This window comes from Protopterus annectens, chromosome 17.part0 (genome assembly GCF_019279795.1).
Source record: "Protopterus annectens isolate FY-2018-M chromosome 17.part0, PAN1.0, whole genome shotgun sequence".
Taxonomy (NCBI): Eukaryota; Metazoa; Chordata; order Ceratodontiformes; family Protopteridae; genus Protopterus; species Protopterus annectens.
Window position 1 is genome coordinate 86,676,973 of NC_056751.1, and position 20,354 is coordinate 86,697,326.

General features: G+C 43.6%; 1 protein-coding gene across 1 annotated transcript in view; it reads left to right on the forward strand.

Annotated features, from left to right (window-relative positions):
• The window catches only part of FBXO10 (F-box protein 10), a 721,173-nt gene that overhangs the window by 350,564 nt on the left and 350,255 nt on the right, over positions 1–20,354 (forward strand). The gene's annotated exons all lie outside the window — the stretch shown is intronic.

A 20,354-nucleotide genomic window follows, 5' to 3' on the forward strand; every position in this document is an offset into this window, starting at 1 on the left:
GCAATCTCTCATTTGAAAACCACGTGGCCAAAGTGGTTAGAAAAACATTTTATATAGCCCACCTAATCATGAAGGGATTCACATTTAGATCAGGGGAGGACATCGTGCCTCTTTACTCATCCCTCATCAGGCCCATAATTGAGTACAGTGCCCCTTTTGGGATGTACCTTACCAGACACCTGCAGCAACTGGAAAGACCCCAAAAGTACCTCACCAAGAGGATCAAAGGGCTCAAACAGATGCCATATGCTGCCCGGTTAAAGAAACTCCAGCTCTACTCAGTGGCATACTACTTGCTCAGAGGCGATCTGTGCCTGACGTATAAAGTCATGTCCAACCCGGAATTAATGGACATGCTGCACCTCAGAAAATCCAAATCCCATTGAGCTACGCGCTTGAGAGTCTTGAACGTCAGCACTGAAATAAATAGGACATGCTAGAGGGACAGATTCAAAACACAGAGGCTACCTTCACTCTGGAATAAAATCCCAGTCCAGGTTAGGCAGAGTCCCTCATTGACTCTCTTCAAGAGGAATCTTGATGAGTGGAGGGGAGATCGTAGGTTTACCCCGGGTATCACTTCTGTGTCACTGTTAGACAGCGGCACAGTATACTAACCTCGAAAAAGGGCATAGCAAAATTCATTTAAAATGGGTGGCGAAAGCCAAACACTCTCTGGCTAGGCTTATAAATTCCCTAGGGCAGATAGCCTAGTATGAACCTATGAATCCTCATCAAGAGTAGTGCCTCTCTGCCTTGCACCATTTGAATAGCAGATTAGGCATCAGCTCCCCCATGACCCTGAATTTGATTAAGAAGGTAATCAGAGAATGAAAGAATGAATGAATGATATCAACAGTAGTTTAACAAAAGCAACGGATTATGGTACTGAAATGGAGGCAAACACAGAATGTACAGTTCTTAAAACAGCAAAATTCTATAGAGTACTTCCTTAGGATGAAAACACGAAAATAGTTTATTTTACAGCTTTGCGATGCAAAGCGGTTTATGGTAAGTTAAAGCCTAATCACTTCCTGTGGATTTGGTGCAACAAAGGAATAAAAGGATTGTAAAATCACTGAGAGTTAAGTCCAGAAAATAGAGTACTGTGAGAGTAAACTGTTCTAGCAGACAAGTACCGTGGGAAATAATCATGTAGCTAATTAGCTATGTGCTCTTTCCCAGAAATGCCTGCAGTAAAGCATTCTTGCAACTGAGCGATTCAGAGAATCACTGTACTGAGTAAGTTGGTTTGGCCATCCAGGTTAATTAACTTGGCCAAAAGTTCACTTTCACTTATTGCTTTCAGTGAGTGAGATTGTGTTAGAGTTAAGTGCTGGGGAGTTAAGTGGACAGGTAGGGATTGGTGTGTGTGTGTGTGTGTGTGTGTGTGTGTGTGTGTGTGTGTGTGTGTGTGTGTGTGTGTGTGTGTGTGTGTGTGTGTGTGTGTGTGTGTGTGTGTATATGGAGAGGGATGTTTGGTCTCAGATGAGAGTGTGTGTGTGTCTGTGTGCATGTGTGTGTGTGTGTGTGTGTGTGTGTGTGTATGTGTTCATAGGTTCATAGGTAGGTACTAGGCTATTGGCCCTAGGGCCTACATAAGCCTAGCCAAAAAGGTACCCTGACTTTCGCCACCCAAGAAAATTATTTTCCTGTGCCCCTGTCGAGCAGAGTAACAGAAGTGATCCCCGGAGTGAATTTCCTATTTCTCATTCAATCATCAAGATTTTTCTTCAAGAGTGCTAATGAGGAGCTTTGTTTGATATAGATAGGTAGTTTGTTCCAGAGTATGGGAAGTCTCTGGGACAGGAATCTATCCATCCAGCATGTTCTGTTTATTGTGGTAACAAGGTTTTGGTCCCTGGAGTGTGTAGCTCAGAGGGATTGCGATTTCTTTAAGTGGAGCATGTCCAACAGCTCTGGGTTTGACATAGCTTTGTATGTTAGAGATCACCTCTTGGTAGGTGATATGCAATGGAGTAAAGCTGCGTTTTTTTGAGATGGTCTGCGTAGGGCATCTGTTTGAAGCCAGTAATCCTCTTTGTGAGGTATTTCTGCGGTCTTTCCAGTTGTTGTAGATGTCTTGTGAGGTACATATGAAAAGGGGCGTTGTACTCTATAATGGGTCTAATGAGTGACGAGTAGAGGGGAACAATGACTTCTTTTTTCCTGGATAAGAAACCTTTTGTGATGAGGTGTGCCGCGTAGAAGGATTTGCTGACTACTGTGGCAATGTGATTATCAAAGGAGAGACTACTGTCTGCCTGTGTGTTAAGTAGATTACTGCATTTGTGGTAGTTCATGGGTGCAGAGTTTTTACCAAAGAGGATAGCAGTGCACTTTTTGGCATTGAGCTTGAGGCCATGGCTTTGACACCAGGCATCTGTCTCAGTGAGGTCCTTTTGTAGGATGTCCATATCATTAGGAGTTTCAATTATGGCTCCTAGTTTGCAGTCATCTGCAAACTTCATTAGTTAAAGACCTACTGCGTTAGCCTGTACTTCAGAGAAGTAGATACCAAACAGGAGAGGACCCAGGACTGAACCCTGTGGTACTCCACTTGTCACTGGTCTGAAGTCAGATTTGGAGTCTGCTACTTTCACAGTGTGGGTTCTGTCAGTGAGCCGGTTGGCAACCCTTCTTGTGACATAAATTTATACCTAGTTTAGTGAGATGATCTATAATTCCATAGTGAGGGATGGTGTCGAAAGCCTTGGTGAGATCTAGATAGGCTGTGTGAACCACCTTAACCTCATCTATGGCTTTGATCACTGCTTCAAAGAAGCCTATCAGGTTTAGGAGACATGATCTGCCTTTTACAAACCTGAACTGGGTGGGGTCCAGAGTTTGGAGATTACCAGTGTCTTTGTTTATAAGTTCCATGATGATACATTCCATGGCCTTGCAGACCAGGCTCGTCAGACTAATGGGGTGGTAGTTCCCGGGGTCCATGGTGGCTCCCCCTTTGTGGAGTGGGATAACCATCACTGTGTGCCATTCAGTGGGCACAAAGCCTGAGGTGAGGCTATGATTGAACACGGTACTTAGGTGTGGTGCCAGTTCTTTCTGTAATTTGTGTAGAATGCAGCCTGGGATGTTGTCAGGTCCCATGGATGCTGTGTTCTTGGCTTTGGAGGGTGTGTTTTTTAACTCTGCAGCTGTGATTACAGGAACGTTGCATTCTTCCGGTATAGAGATGAGCACTTTAGGGGATGAGAGGGGGGTAAAGTTAGCACTGAACCTACCTGCCAGGATGTTGGCAATATCAGTTGATTCTGTATATTTAGTGCCATTGTGCTGTAACTCAGAGCAGATCTGAGTGTTGCCATTGAGATTCTTGACATAGTTATAGAATGCTTTGTGGTTGTCTTTAGAATCAGTGGCAATATTGTTTTCGTAACTAGCTTTGGAGGATTTTATGAGGGTTCTCAGTTTATTACTGAGGCTGACCAGGGAGTTCCTCCTATCATGGGATTTTAGTCTTTTTTGCAACAGTTTCTTTCTTCTGTTGTAGAGTTTGTTTATGGCAGGGTACCACCAGATTGGCTTCCTTTTTTTTTGTAGGATAACATCTTGGTTCTGTTAGGGATAGCATGATCCATGCACTCGTGTAAGTGCTTATAAAGTGGATTTGTGTAGGATTCAACAGTCGTACCTCTATTGTTCGTCTGTATGGGTGTTGTGAAGTTTGCCACTTCTGTCTTGAGAAGCGTGAAGTTGGCTTTGGAGAAATTTTTTACAGTGGTTTTCCTAATGGGGGTGGGGGCGGGATGTGGATGTCTACGGTGATTAGCTTGTGGTCGGATCTGAGCAACGAGGAATTGACCTGTGGTGTGGAACACCGGTCGCCCATGTTGGTAATGACCAGATCTAGGATTTTGCTGCCCCTGGTGGGGGTGTGGATAAGTTGATCCAAGGCATTGGAATTTATGAATTCCAGAAAATATTGAGCAAAAGAGTTGGCACATGAGAATTTTTCACAGTTAATGGATGGGTAGTTGAAATTGCCCGTTATTAAGGTGTTGGGTTGTACCCTAATATTTTCCAGTGTATCAAGAAATGAGGAGTGGGAATCCTGGGTCATGGTGGGGGATCTGTTGCAAGCTAGAATTTGGATTGCAGTCTTGCCCAGAGTTAGTTGCACTTGGATAATCTCAGATGCATTATGCTGAGCAACTAGCGTGGAGGTGTGGATATCCTTAATGAATATGGACACGCCTCCTCCTTTAGTTTTTCGGTCCAGGTTAGGTGGCCGAAAGGTATGGTATGAATTATAGCCTGGTAATGCAGGGGTGCTCTCTGGAGCCTTGAACCAGGTCTCTGTCACTCCACAGATGTCGATGTTTTCCATTTTAAGGAGTGCCTCGAGTGAGTGCATTTTGAGGTTTAGACTTCTAGCATTGAGTAGCATTACCCTCAGATTTTACTTGCTTGTACCTGTTATGGTGGTGAATTTGTCATTTGAACCTTACCTAAAAAAGGAACTATAGGGGTGGTAAGAGCCTTAGCCAATATCTGGAATCCCAAGGGCGACAGGTGCAGGCCATCTCTGGCAAAGCATCGTGGTCTGTCGATCATGTCATCCCAGGCAGACAGGTACTGGATCCCCTTAGAATGACACCAGAAGCTTAGCCAATTGTTGAAGTCAATCATTTTGTCCTTGTACTGTGGTATCATTCTGGGTGATGGCAGGATGCTACTCAGGGCTAGGGTTATACCTGCCTGGGGTAGAAGATCAGAGAGCTCCTCCATGTCTCTTTTCATGTAGTCCAGGGAGGTACGTCTGAGGTCATTCATACCAACATGGACAATGACAGAGTCATATTTGTACTCTCGAGGCACTCCTAAAAATGGAGAACATCAATATCTGTGCATTAACTGAGACCTGGTTCAAAGCTCCAGAGAGCACCCCTGCAGTACCAGGCTACAACTCTTACCACACTTTTCGGCTACCAAATGAGGATCGAAACACTAAAGGTGGAGGAGTGTCCATATTCACCAAGGATATTCACACCACCAGGTTAGTTGCCCAACATAATGCGTCTGAAATTCTCCAGGTGCAACTAACACTAGGTAAGACTGCAATCCAAATTGTAGCTTGCTACAGATCCCCACCATGCCCCAAGATTCTCACTACACCTTTCTAAACATACTGGAAAATATTAATATACAACCAAACATCCTAATACGGGGTGATTTCAACTACCCTGCCATTAACTGGGAAAACTACTCGTGCACCAACACCTTTGCCCAACGGTTCTTGGAATTCATAAATTCCAATGCCCTGGATCAACTAATCCATAGTCCCACCAGGGGCTCCAATATCCTAGACCTGGTCATTACCAACATGGGAAATCAATGCTCCACACCTACGGTCACCCACTCGTTGGTCAGGTCAGACCATAAGCTAATCACCCTTAACATCCATATCCCATCCCCACCCCCCCAGTAGGGAAACCTCCATAAAAAACTTCTCCAAGGCCAACTTCATGCTACTCAAGTCAGAAATTACAAACTTCATTACACCCATGCAGACGGGAACTGAAAGTTCGAGTCCTACACTAAGGCACTGTACGAGCACATCCACTCATGCATGAATCGTGCCATCCCAAATAGAACCAAGATGCTCTCCTCCAAAAAAAAGGAAGCCAATCTGGTGGTCCCCTGCCATAAACAAACTTTACAACAAAAGGAAAAAACTGTTGCAAAAAAGAGGAAAATCCCAGGATGCAAAAAACTTCCCTTACCAGCCTCAGTAAGAAGCTGAGATCCCTCATAAAATCCTCCAAAGCTAGTTACGAAAATAAAATTACCAAAGATTCCAAAGACAACCACAAGGCATTCTATAACTATGTCAAGAATCTAAATGGGAATGCTCAGATCTGCTCTGAGCTACAACAGAATGGCATTAAATATACTGATCCCAAGGATATTGCCAATATCCTGGCAGATTGATTCAGTGCCAACTTCACTCGCCTCTCACTCCCTAAATGGCCCATCTCAATACTGGAAGATTGCCAAATTCCGGTAATAATGGCCACACAGGTAAAAAATGCACTCTCCAAAGCTAAGAATACAGCATCCATGGGACCAGATGACATCCCGGGCTGTGTACTACATGAACTACAATATGAACTAGCACCTCACCTAAGTGTCATGTTTTATCATACCCTCACCTCAGGCTTCATACCCACTGAGTGGCGCACAGCTGCAGCTATCCCACTCTACAAGGGGGGATCCACTTTGGATCCCGGGAACTACCGCCCCATCAGTCTGACGAGCCTGATCTGCAAGGCCATGGAATGTATTATCATGGAACTTATAAACAAAGACATTGGCAACCTTAAAACACTGGACCCCACCCAGTTAGTGTTCGTGAAGGGCCGATCTTGTCTCCTGAACCTTATTGACTTTTTCAAATCAGTCTCCAGAGCCGTAGATGAGGGTAAGGCAGTCCACACAGCCTATCTGGACCTTGCCAAGGCCTTTGACACCATCCCCCACTCTGGAATCATAGATAAACTTACTAAGCTGGGCATTAATCCCTACGCCACTCGATGGGTTGCCAACTGGCTTACTGACAGAACCCACACTGTAAAAGTAGCTGACTCCAAATCCATCTCCAGACAAGTGACAAATGGAGTACCTTAGGGTTCAGTCCTGGGACCGCTCTTGTTTGGCATCTATTTCTCTGAAGTACAGGCCAACACTAAGAGACTCTGGCTAAAAAAGTTCACAGATGACTGCAAACTGGGAACCATTATTGAATCCCCAAATGATGTGGATACTCTACAAAAGGGCCTTACAGAAACAGATGCTTGGTGCCAAAGCCATGGGCTCAAGCTCAATGCCAAGAAATGTATAGTTATCCCCTTTGGGAAAAAACATGTACCCGTGAATTATCACATATGTGGCAGTACACTGAAAGTGTGATAAGAGACAGTGGACAGTGGTCTCACCTTCAATAACCACATCACCACAACAGTCAAGAAATCTTTCTATGTGGCACACCTCATCACTAAGGTCTTTTCATCCAGAAAAAATTAGGTCATTGTCCCACTGTACTCATCCCTCATTAGACCCATTATAGAATTCAATACCCCATTTGGTATGTACCTCTCAAGACATCTGCAACAACTGGAAAGGCCACAGAAATACCTCACTAAAAGAATCACAGGCCTAAAGCAGATGCACTATGCTGACCCCCTTAAAAAACTCCACCTATACTCTGTCGTATATCGTCTACTCTGAGGCAGTCTCTGCTTAACATACAAGGCCATGTCAAACCCAGAGCTGTTGGACATGCTACACTTAAAGAAATCCCAATCCCTCAGAGCCATACGCTACAGGGATCTAAATCTTGTCATCACAATAAACAAAACATGCTGGAGGGATAGATTTCTGACCCAGAGATCCCCCAGACTCTGGAATAGACTGCCCATACATGTCAAGCAGAGTACCTCTTTGGCCCTCTTCAAAAGGAACCTTGATGATTGGATGGGAGAAAGGAAATTCACCCCGGAGATCATGTCAGTCGCCCTGCTAGACAGGGGTCCAGGGAAGTAAATAGTGTGGGATGAAATAGCCAGGGAATTGTTATGGCTAGGCTTGTATAGGCCCTAGGGTCGATAGCCTAATACCAGCCTATGAACCTATACCCCTTAACTCTTTCAGAGTAATGACCAAATCCTACAATATTGGGGGGAACACTAGACACCAGGGTAAAGTCACTTAAAAAGTTAATAGAACAACAGTTTTTCAGCAGGAAAGATGTATACGAAGTGGAAAAATTAAACAGTAGGGATACTGTTTATGTTAAAAAATCCACAAGTAAAAAAACATCCTACCCTCACCAAGAATGATAACACGGTATAAAGAAAAAAATTATCAATTTCAACAATTGGCTAAGCTTTTGGTGTCATTCAAAGGGGATCCAGTGTCTGTCAGCCTGGGATGACATGCTCGACAAGCCACACTGCTTCACTAGAGATGGCTTGCACCTGTCATCCTTAGTCTTTTGAATACTGGCCAAGGCTCTTTCCACCCCCATAGTGCTTTTTTTAGGCAAGGCTCAAAAGACAAACCTACCACCATAAATAGCATAAGTAACAAAAAACTGAGGGTAATGCTACTCAATGCCAGAAGTCAAAACCTCAAAATGCACGCACTCAAGGCACTCCTCAGTATGGAGAAAATCGATATATGTGCAGTAACAGAAACCTGGTTTAAGGCTCCAGAGAGTACCCCAGCACTACCAGGCTACAACTCATACCATACATTTCAGCCACAAATCCCGGACCGAAAAACAAAAGGCGGGGGAGTATCCATATTCAGCAAGGATAACCTCACCTCCAGGTTAGTGGCACAGCACGATCCTTCAGAGATCATCCACATGTAACTAACAACGGGCAAAACTGCAATTCAAATTGTAGCTTGCTACAGATCACCCACCATATCCCAGGACCCCCATTTTGCATTTCTGGAAACACTGGGAAACATAAAGGTCCTACCAAACACCCTGATATTGGGTGATTTCAATTAACCAAACATTAACTGGGAGAACTACTCAAGTACTAACTCCCTTGCCCAACGTTTCCTAGAATTTATAAGTTCAAAATGCCCTGGATCAACTGGTCAATACCCCCACCAGAGGTGACAACATGTTGGACCTGGTCATCACCAACATAGGCGACCGGTGTTCCACACCGGAGGTCAACCGCTCGCTGATTAGATCTGACCATAAACTAATCACTCTAGATATCCACATTCCGCCACCACCCCCAGTCAAAGAAAACACCGTGAAAAACTCTTCAAAAGCACACTTCACGTTACTTAAGACCGAGGTGGAAAGTGTGAATTCCCCATGCTAAAGCTGCAAATCCTTTACTAATGCACTCTACGGGCACCTACAAGAATGCATGGATCGTGCTATCCCAAGCAAAACCAAGACTCTCTCCTCCAAGGAAAGGATACCAGTCTGGTGGACCCCTGCCATAAACAAGCTATATAATAGAAGGAGGAAACTAGTACAGAAAAGAGTAAAATCCCAAGAAGGGAAGACACCCCTGATCAGTATCAGCAAGAAACTACGATCCCTCATAAAATCATCCAAGGCTAGCTTAGAAAGAAAAATTGCCAAGGGCTCCAAAGATAACCACAAGGCATTCTTTAGTTATGTCAAGAATCCAAGTGGCAATTCTCAGATCTGCTCAGAGTTAGTGCAGAATGGCACAAAATACGCTGAACCGACCGATATAGCCAACATCCTGGCAGACAGGTTCAGTGCAAACTTCACCCCCCCCCTCACCCTCAAAAGGGCCCATAACCATATGAGAAGAATGTAGTGCCCCTGAAATCACAGACACTCAGGTTAAAACAGCCCTCTCCAAAGCCAAAAGCACAGCATCAATGGGACCGAACAGTGTCCCAGGCTGCGTTCTACTTGAGCTCAAAGATGAACTAACCCCTCACCTAAACACACTGTTCAAACTCAGCTTCTCCACAGGCTACATGCCCATAGAGTGGTGCACAGCAAAGGTTATTCCGCTCCACAAAGGTGGAGCCACAACAGACCCTGGGAACTATTGTCCTATAAGCCTGACTAGCTTGGTCTGCAAGGCTATGGAGCGCATCATCATGGATCTCATTAACAAAGACATTGGGAACCTCCAAACACTGGACCCTACCCAGTGCGGCTTTGTTAAGGGCAGATAATGCCTCCTAAAATTGGTGGACTTCTTTCAGACAGTTACCAAGGCTATAGACAAGGGAAAGGTGGTCCACACAGACTACTTAGACCTCGCAAAGGCCTTCAACACCATTCCCCATTCTGGTATTATAGACAAGCTCACCAACCTGAACATAAACCCCTACATCACATTGCCAACTGGATCATGGACAGAACCCACATGGTAAGAGTTGTGGGAGCTGGTCTGACTCTAAACCAGTTACAAGTGGCATTCCCCAGGGCTCAGTCCTAGGACCCCTCCTGTTCGGCTTATACTTCTCAGAGGTACAGGCAAGCACAGGAGGACTGTGGCTGACCAAGTTCACAGACGACTGCAAACTAGGGGCTATAATTGACTCTCCGGCTGACACAGACATCCTCCAAAAGGGTCTCACTGAGACAGATGCCTGGTGTCAAAACCATGGCCTCAAGCTGAATGCCAAAAAGTGCATAGTCATCCCCTTTGGAAAAAACAAAGTACCCACAAACTACCACATATGTGGTAGCCCCCTAAATACGGAAGACATAATAAGGGATCTGGGGACCCAAGTAGATAGTAATCTCTCCTTTGATAATCACATTGCCAAAGTGGTTAGAAAATCCTTCTTTGTAACCCACCTAATCACAAAAGGGTTTGCATCCAGATCAAAAGAGGTTATTGTGTCCATCTATGCATCAGTCATCAGACCCATCATAGAGTACAATGTCCCATTTGAGATGTACCTTACAAGACACCTGCAACAGCTGGAAAGACCACAGAAGTACCTCACCAAGAGGATAACTGGCCTCAAACAGATGGCCTATGCAACTCGACTGAAGAAACTCCAGCTGTACTCGGTTGCATACCGCCTACTCAGAGGTGATCTCTGCCTGACATGCAAGACCATGTCCAACCCAGAACTTGATGGAAATGCTCCACCTAAAGAAAACCATATCCCCTCGAGCCACATGCTCTAGGGATCTAAACCTTACCACAACAATAAATAGGACGTGCTGGAGGGATAGATTCCTGTCCCAGAGACTTCCCATGCTCTGGAACAAGATTCCAGTCTACATTAGGCAGAGCTCCTCACTAACACTCTTCAAGAGAAACCTTGATGAGTGGATGGGAAACAGAAAGTTTACCTTGGGGATCAGCCACTTCAATGGCTCTTCTGGAGAGAGGCACAGGGAACTAATCTAAGGGGGCGGCGAAAGCCAACACATTCCAGCTAGGCTTATAAATGCCTTTAGGCTGATAGCCTAGTGCCTATCTATGAACCTATAATAGAATAACAGGTTGTGTTGCACATATGGGGGGTGCACTGGACACTAGGATCTCTCTTTGATAATTCTCCTACTCACGTAAAAATACTTAAAAGATTCAAAACTTGTACCCATGGCATAGAAAGCAGCTCATTAACAAATCAGAGCTTTGGCCCTTTGCACCAGCAATGGACTTAACTAACGCAGCAGATCTTGCATCCTAATGATTGTTCAGAAAATACACTATATTGAAACACTTTCCACTGACCTCTACTGGCTCAAAGAGCTAAAGCATGTTATGTTAAAGTGCTACTTTCTGTGCTAAGGGTGCGGAGTTTGAATATTTTACAGAATTGCAAGTGTGGGGCTACCATACTCAAGGGCCATGCTTAGGACTTCTGGACAAAGCTTGGAAGAACACTAGAGTTTACCAGGCCATATTTTGATTATTAATCTGAATAACTTAATAATTTAGTAGAGCTACAGGTCTAAAACCATAAGGGTGAGGAAGAAAATAAGAGGCTATATCAGAGACTTTCTCAGTGACAGGTAAGAGGTATGGCGTGTGTGTGTGTGTGTGTGTGTGTGTGTGTGTGTATACGTGTCCGCTTGTTTGTGTAATAATAAGATGGATGCTTGTGCCAAAGTGATGTATGGGTTTCCAGAGGTGATTACCCTTGAGAAGTGCTGATTAGCACTAACAGTAACACCACACAGTTCATACACATGCAGATTAGCTGATAATGAGGTCTTTCATCATGTCATTGTGCACACAAAGACACGGAAAACAGCAGAGACTGCAGAAAATAATCCTTTACTGTTTCTGGTACCTCAGCTTTTGCCTTCTCACAGAATACTTTACTCACAGAAGCAGCCATGTTTATACATCAACTTAATGATGCCTAATTAATCAATTACATAATTAAATATTTGAACACATAAATATTCATTTAACATTTCAACCTCTTTACATTTCACAATTTTTGACATTTTTTAACATTCTTTAACAATTTTTAAACATTTATTAAACATTTTTTAACATCTTTACTTTAACCATACTGCATAATTCATTAACTTCACTGACCTCAAACACATTATCAAAATATGTCAAAATTACGCCTAAAATGCTCATATAACTATATTTCAAGATTCATGCCATTGGGATAAAGAGTACTATAATTAATAATAAACTTGGATTCCATTCTCAATAATCTTTGTTGAAAATTAATATTACAAGTCCCCACCCCATAAGGTCTTTAATAAGGTAATTTTTTATTATTCCAAAGATTCATAAGAATTAAAGGGACCCACCAGGACGACCTATAGTGTCGCGTAAAGGTGCTTACCTGCAAAATGTGGGTATCCTGTTGGACTCTTTATTGAAATGTCATCTTTCCAGAGTACCCTCTCATGTTAAGAACACTAAGGAAATCTGTGATTTTGTAGGGGGGACTCTATGGCAGGATGATTTTTATGGGGTCAGTGTTGACTTCAAATCTGTTTTCCGTGTCTTTGTGTGTTCGTAATTTGGTTTGCAGCTTCAGCTGAGTTGTGTTGTTTCTCATGTCATTGTGGCCAACATGTCTGAATTGCATTTTCAGTGATTGTGGAAACTGATATTTTGGCCTCAGCATTTTCCACGAGTATGGGATGCTTTCTCTGAATTAGGCTTTAAGTGTCCCTCCAGTCCTCATTAGGGGTGCCTTTGGCAAATTAGTTGCAGCAATATGGAACTTTCTCCCTTTTTACATAATAAATCAACACATTCCTTTTAGCTTTAAGAATTAATTATGTTCACGTTACCAACATTTCTTCTTGCAAATGCTTGAGAGGCAATAGATAAACAGTGCTTTTTTCCCAAAAATGCATTATCTTAAGTTATGTCAACTGGTTTTACTTTTCCTTAAAACATTGTATGTGGTTCTTATACTAGTAATTCAGACATTATTGTTGTTTAAGTGTAACATATTATCCAAAATCTATTGACCCCTGCATACATCTGTAATTTTCACTCCCTGTGCTTTGTACAAATGGCTGTGAGTCTTTTAGTTTTTATGTATTTTGTTAAAACAGATCACCTTGTTCCAATGTTGTGGCTGAATGGAATCTTCCCATCTATCCTGTAAACAGATAAAAATTAGACAAGCAAAAAACAAATCAGCAACAAACCATGGATGCAATGTTGTCTGCTCTGTTTGGCTTCAAACTGTGTGACTTCGGATCCAACTCAAATCTGACATCGGCCAATTCCAAAGTTTTCTACTTGCTTGGCTCCATCTCCCTTACTCACAACTCCCTTTGGTATGTACCTAACTAGGCATATCCAACAATCGGAACGTCCACTGAGGTTCCTCACTAAAAAAATACAGGGCATAAGTAAAATGTCCTACACCGTCTGCCTCAAGGCCCTGTCCCTGTATTCTGTCTCCTACAGGCTTTTGAGGGGAGAACTATGCCTGGCATACAGGGCATTGTCAGACCCACTTGCATATCCACAAAACAAACAGCACCAGAATTAACCGTTCTAAGGACTTAAACATTGCCTGTAATATAAATAGGACCTGCTGAAGAGATAGGTATGTATCCCAGAGACTACCCCATCTATGGAACTGGCTCCCCATCCATGTGAAGCAGAGTGCCTCCCTAAACCAATTCAAGTGCAGCTTGGACAATTGGATGGGAAACTGGAAAGTCATCTCTGGTTTGGCAGCTATGTCTCTAATGGACACAGGAAACCTGTAAATGGTTAATCTCCCAGGCCCATGCTTACACTTATCAAGGGTATCAGAACTTGTGAAAGATTTGTGTTGCATGGCTAGGCTTAAAATGGCCCTTATGGTCATTATCCTAGTAAACACCTATGAACCTATTAACCTATGAACCCCTTGTTTCTTACAATAACCCTCAGATCTAGTTTGCTGCCATCCCAGGTCAGCATCTTCGTCTTGGCTCTGCTCAGTGTATCCTAGTGTAATGCTTTTTTTTATTCAATATTACATCCCTTACCCTGTATTTAGTATTATGTTAGCCTTTTTTGTGTTAGATATATGTAGTTAGGTAGACAAGTAGGGTCTTACAGCTCTGTGTTAATTCTTTCTTGTCAACTTTTAGAGGTTTCCTGCCCTTTTTGGTCTTGGATTCTTGCTTGCTAGAGTGTTAAGGTTTCTTTATTCTGTAACTGTTTTTTGGTACTTGTAGTGTATTTTGTTAGTCTGGTGTTTGCTGTTTGTTTCCTTCATAGCTAAAGGTTTTAAAAAGTGTGTGGCCTGCGGACACAAACTGCCATCACAGGATGCACACCTTAAGTGTGTCTGTTGCCTTGGACTATCACAGGTAGACTCCAGGTGTTCCAAATATGAGGGGATTTGGGTCCAGAGCCATTAACGAGAGCAGAGCCAAATTAGTCCTCAAGGCACTTCTTCCCTCTGGATCTTCTGTAGCTTCTCCTTCGGCTTTGAAGGCCAGATCGAAGAAGCACCATCACTGGGATTCCAGGTCTTCAGAAGGGGACTGGAAAAGATCCTCTTCTTCATCTGTCCGCAGTCCTTCTCCTATGGGTTCACTAGACACAACCATGACCTTCAGGGTCCCCAGCTTCTCTGGTGCAGACATTGGCTCCAACCTTTTGGAGTCAATCCCTTCGGTGCTTATAACCCAGTAGGACTCTGTCCCCAGCTCCTTGCCTTCCAAGCCCTTTTCTGATTAAAGGGGAGGGGGGGCTGTCTGGTAGGGCAGCTTCCACTTTCTCCCGTTCAACACCACCAATTCAGTTGCCTGAATCTTCTCCTTCCCTGCCCGGTTTCTGAGCTTGTCAAGTATGGATCCAGCAGATGTGTTTGTCATCCTGTAAATGACCTGCCAAGCCTCCATCGGTGGCATCATCTGTCTGGTCATGGAGGTTGGTGGGCAGCATTAAAATGTCTTATTTGGAACAACTGATGAGGTCCTTTTTGCAGGCACAGATGTAATTAGGCATTATCCCTTTGGGTCCAGGCCAGGTCCCAGGCCCCCATTTGGCTTCCTCCCTCGGTCAATGTAGATCTAAGGTCTTCAGGCCCTGCTGTTGTGTTCCTACCCTCTGGTTTGCATTCAACAGCTGAGCTGTCTTCCATTCTGACTCATTCCTTGGTTGTGTCAATCCTGACTATTTTGGGGCCAGTCAGGACTTTGGGGCCATGGTGTTGAAGTGGGAGTTTCCAAGTTGGGATCGTCTCTCCCACTTGGAGCATTGGCTTTGGACAGTGCAGCTCCATTCTCAATGTTGAGGCTGGGAGTAGCTTCCTCAGACTCCGGGACATATCTGGTGCCTTTGGGTACTGGGACAGTCGGTCCCAAGAGGCCAGCATTTGTCTCAGCTTTCGACGTTCTAGAGAGGATGTTCTGTTTTTAAAACAAGGGTTGGGTTTCTCCAGCCAGCATCCTTTCCCTCTTTTCTTCTGAGCCTGCAACCAGTCATCAGCCTGCTCCTGGACAACCTGCATAGGTGAGTCCCCATTTTGCCCCCGTGATGGGGCTTTCCACCTCTTCCCCTTCCCCCTGACTTCGTTGGAGTGGGAGGTTTCAGGTAAGAGGACATGTGAGAGGAAACGTAAACTGTCCAGAGGAATCCCTCACAGAAGATACTGACCTCAAGGAAGGAGAAGGGTCCCATAATTCTCCACGGGATGATGCCTCTGTTGACAATTTGCTGGAGCTACTTCACCAACAAATAGGCTGGACCACTGAAGCCCCACTTCTGAAAGAGTCAGTATTCTTGGACGCCTACAGCATAGGTCCATTCACACCTTGAGTGGTTCCCCTTGCAGACACTCTTATAGACCTGTTGTCCCAGAAGGTATGAAAGGAACCCCTACACAGTGGAGCCAATTCCCAAGAAGCCAGATAAGATTCTTGTTCCCCCTAAAGAACAGCTGCATTGGAGTAAGAGCCCAGCCATTGATGTTATTGTGGTGACAGCGGCCACTAAGAAGGAGATATCTGAGGAGAGCTCCTAGATCCATCCCCTAGCAGGAAGTCCCTGGCATTGACTGTTTGGGGAAATGTGCCTATGCATCAGCCACTTTCACACTGAGAGCACTTAATTATTTATCCCACTTGATTAAAGTTCAGCAGAATTTTTTTGTCAGAAGTGTCAAGGAATATCAAGAAGTAACAGTCTCCAGACAATAAGAAATCATTGAAGACTCAACTGGCTACCCTGCTTTCTATCTGTCACCAGCATTTCCATGAGGCTTATTTTGAATGCAACCAATAGAGCATCCCGAGTAGCTTGCTGTGTCTTTGCTATGCGGTGCATTGCTATGCGGTGTCATGCTTGGATACATTTATGTAACTTTGTGGACTGTTTCAAGGTATCCTTTGTCAATGCCCTTTTTGATGGCTCTTCTCTCTCTGAGCTGAAAGTTAAGGATACTCTAATGAAGAGTAAGCAAGATGAGAATATGCTGTCCACCATATGAATGTGCTTTGCCACACCACAACAGGCCTTTTCAAGGAATCAGAAAGGGAGCATGAGTTTCTTCTTCAGAAAGTCGCAGCAATTTTCTCAGGAAGATCTTTCAGTGGGTTCCTCCAGAGGATGGGGAAGTCATAATGAACACTACCTGCAAGGCAGTGGTGGGCCACAGAATCAGGGTTTCTGAGGGGCATTCTCTGACAGTGATTCTGAAGGGTTACCTAACTGTCCTACTCTGGAAGCAGTTGGGGGGTCGTTTTCCTCTTCACCCAAAAGCTTGGGAGGCCATCACTTCAGATGCGTGGGTGCTAAGAGTAGTATACCGAGGTTACTTCATTCCCTTTTTAGATGTTCCAAACTTTGGTCTAAAGTGACTTCCAGATGTTCCACCCCATCAGAAACTGCTGGCAGCAGTGAAGATCCACAAGCTGCTCAGAAATTGAGTCATCTAGGAGGTCCCGCCAGACCAGCTAGGATCCAGGGTCTACTCCAGATACTTTTTAGTTCCAGAAAAGACACAGGACCTCAGTCCAATTTTAGATCTGAGCATATTGAATCAGTTCATAAAAAAGACCAAGTTCCAGATGGTCGTGGTTCAGTTTATCTTACCCTTGCTGGGGAAGGATGATTGGATGTGCCGAATAGATCTTAAGGACACCCACCAGCATATCAAGATGGACAGGTGCTCCAGGAGGTTTCTGCACTTCCAGCTGGGAGCAATCATTACAAGTTCAGGGTCCTGCCGTTTGGTCTCACCACTACTCCCCAGCTGTTTACCAAGTGTATGGCAGTGGTCACAGCCTGGCTTCAGCTGTGGGGATGCCATGTCTTTACATATCTGGACGCTGGTCCTCACCACCTCCATAACAGCATCATTGATTACAGCCAAGGATACCTTACTCCAGTTATGTGACCACTTGGGCATTACAGTCAATGACTCCAAGTCGAGCCTTTAGCCTGTTCAAGTTTTAGAATTTGTAGGTTGTCACCTGGACATAGTCAGTCAGTTAGCCAGGCTTCCACTTTCCAGAGTGTTCAGTCTTCATGCTCAGGCCTTGTCAGTGCTTGCAATATCGAAACCTCCAGCTGAAGCAGTTTTGAGACTTTTATGTTATATGGCAGAGTTCATAGTTGGTTTCTCTAGCCAGAGATCATATGAGGGCTCTGCAATGGACTTTGGCCAAACAGTCAGTCTTTTTTAGTGCACCCAGTAGATTTTCCAGTGTGACTGATTAAAAAGTATGTCACAAACAAATTAGTTGGTGGTTGTATCACTTTAGTAACCAATGGGTGACTGTTAATTCTTCCATCTCCTTCTGCCTCCCTTCTGGGGTGGGGTGGGGCATTCTGAGGAGAGGAAGGTTCAAGGGTCGGCTGCAGAGGTCCGCCTTCACATCATTTTTCTGAAATGAGAGCAGTCCTTTTCATGCGGCAGGCTTTTTAGCACATCCTTCCTAGAAATTTGATTGTGATATAGATGGACAATATGTCTGTTATCTGGTATCTGAACAAGTGAGGGGGGAACAAGTTCTTATCCTCTTTGTCAAGAGGTCATGAGGGTTTGGCAGTGGGCAATTTCTTCTCAGCAGTTTCTGGTGGCAAAGTACATCCCAGGGAAATCCAGCATTCTGGCAGACAGGCTCAGCAGAAGCATTCTGTTGCCTCATGAGTGGTCTCTAAATCTGAAGGTTATTTATTTGTTTATTTTTGTTTACTGGGAAATTCCAGCTGGACACAGGTCTTTCAGCAGAGGCCCGGGGAGAAAAGCTCCACATAGTCAGAAAAGAATAGCAGAAGACCAATGAGATTACAATAATGAAGTAGCAACGTAAAATGTACAGACAGGCTTCCCTTAAGATCTCCAAGGCATTCCTCAAGGGTACTTTCTTGTTACATCCCCCAGTGGAGGATCTGGTCCCTCCCTAAATTTGCCTTTTGTGTTACAGATCCTTTCAGGCCTACCATTTGAACCTTCAGTGACTTCTGACTTGAAGCTTTTATCTTGGAAAACTTTGTTTTTGGTAACAGATACGTCTACTAGGAGGGTTTCCAAATTGCAGGCTCTTGATTCTTCACCTCCTTATTTGGTGTTTCATAAAGACAGGGTTTGTCTTATTATGAACCCTTCCTTTCTACCAAAGGTAGCTTCTGAGAATAATCTTAACAGTTCTATTAATCTTCCTGTATTTTTTCCCAGTTTCTGCAAAAAAGGAGAATGCCTTCTGCATTGCTTGGATGTACATAGACAACAGAGATTTTATTTAGGCTGTACAAAAAGTTTTAGAAAATCTAGTCAGCTATTTGTCTCCTTTTCTAAATCGAGGCTGAGCTCACCTCTGTCTAAAGCCACTTTATCCAAATGGCTATTAGATTGTATTTCATTTGTATATTCTTTGAAAGGTAAGACCCTTCAACACAAGTCTAAGGGTCATTTGACAAGTGCTATATGGCTACTAATACAGGTTTCATTTCTAAATTATCAATGTACAAAATTTGTGCAGCAGCTTCTTGGTTAGGTCACCACACATTTGTGTTGCATTGTAATTCTTGACATTCTGTTTAGATTGAGGGATTACACTGGCTCCTCTGTATTGCAGAATATCCTTCCTTAGTTCTTCCCAAGGAATTTTTCATGGATGGGGACTGTGTCCCATAGGTTGAAACCAGATAGAGCAAACAGCATTGGATACAAAAGTTATGTGCTCATCATAACGATAGATCCATGTTGTCTACCTCCGTCTGATTCAGCCTTCCCCCATTCCTGCCCCCGTCTTTGTTGGCATGGTGAGCCTTTCTGTGATGATTAGATGGTGGACCTCATCTGCTCCTTACCTTTGGAGTCCTGCATCCTCCTTCTTGACAGATTTTTTTTGGTATATATACATATTTGTAGATCTGTAGCTGTAGATCAATAACTGTGTATATATCTTTAAGAAGCTATCCAAGGGCTTGCACTAGAGTATAAATACTAAGCACGTCCGAGCCTGACTGCCATTTTGTAGTTAGCTGTTGAGATGTGAATGTAAGCTCTGTTTGTTAGCTAATTTGTTTATATTTAATGATGTTGCAATCCATCCTGATGTGTTTGTATATATTAAAGCATCTGAACAAAATCTCAAGCTTTCTTATTATTTTAATAGAGACAAACAAGCAACAATAGGTATATAGTGAAAGTGACTTTCATGGGGCAAACTTGATATGAGGGTTAGTTAAGAGGCAGGGGGTTGTGAGTAAGGAAGGTGGAGCCAAGTGAGTAGAAGACTTTGGAATTGGCCGGTGTCAGATCTGAAGTCCCACAGGTTAAACTAGATGGAGGCAGACAACATGGATCTATCGTTATGGTGAGTACATTACTTTCTTCTACTTCCTGTGCAGTTCCTCTGCAGGATCCATATAACTCTCCCTTTACTTTCTTACAACATCTTGGGGCATAACATTTGAATATAAATGCCTTACCATGTGCCTCCAGGTAGCAGATTCAGTTTTTATGAAATTTCCCACGTGAAAAATGTCTTCTTTTAGTGACCATTACATCTGTTAGCAGAATTTCTGAGATGCACCCGTGGCATTTACAAACTCTTAGGTTATCTTCCACTAAGAAGAAGTTTTGCTTTTCACACTAAACCCTCCTTTTTTCCTAAGGCACTGTTTGAGGTATGAAAAAAATCGTACCGTTTTTGGAAGTCCAGTATTAACTGGGTAAGCAGTTTCAGGCATATAGACCAGTGTTTGTCCCTTCTGCCAAAGGAAAGTAGGATATGTTACTTTCTTAGCAAAGTTCTTTAAGTGTCTTATGATTCGTTGTTTTGTTTTATCAAAAGCAGAGTAAATTAGCCACCCACTTTGACTGTGATCCATGTCCATTCTACCCATATAACCTATATGTGTAGATTATACCCTTATATCCTATATGTGTATTCTATCCAT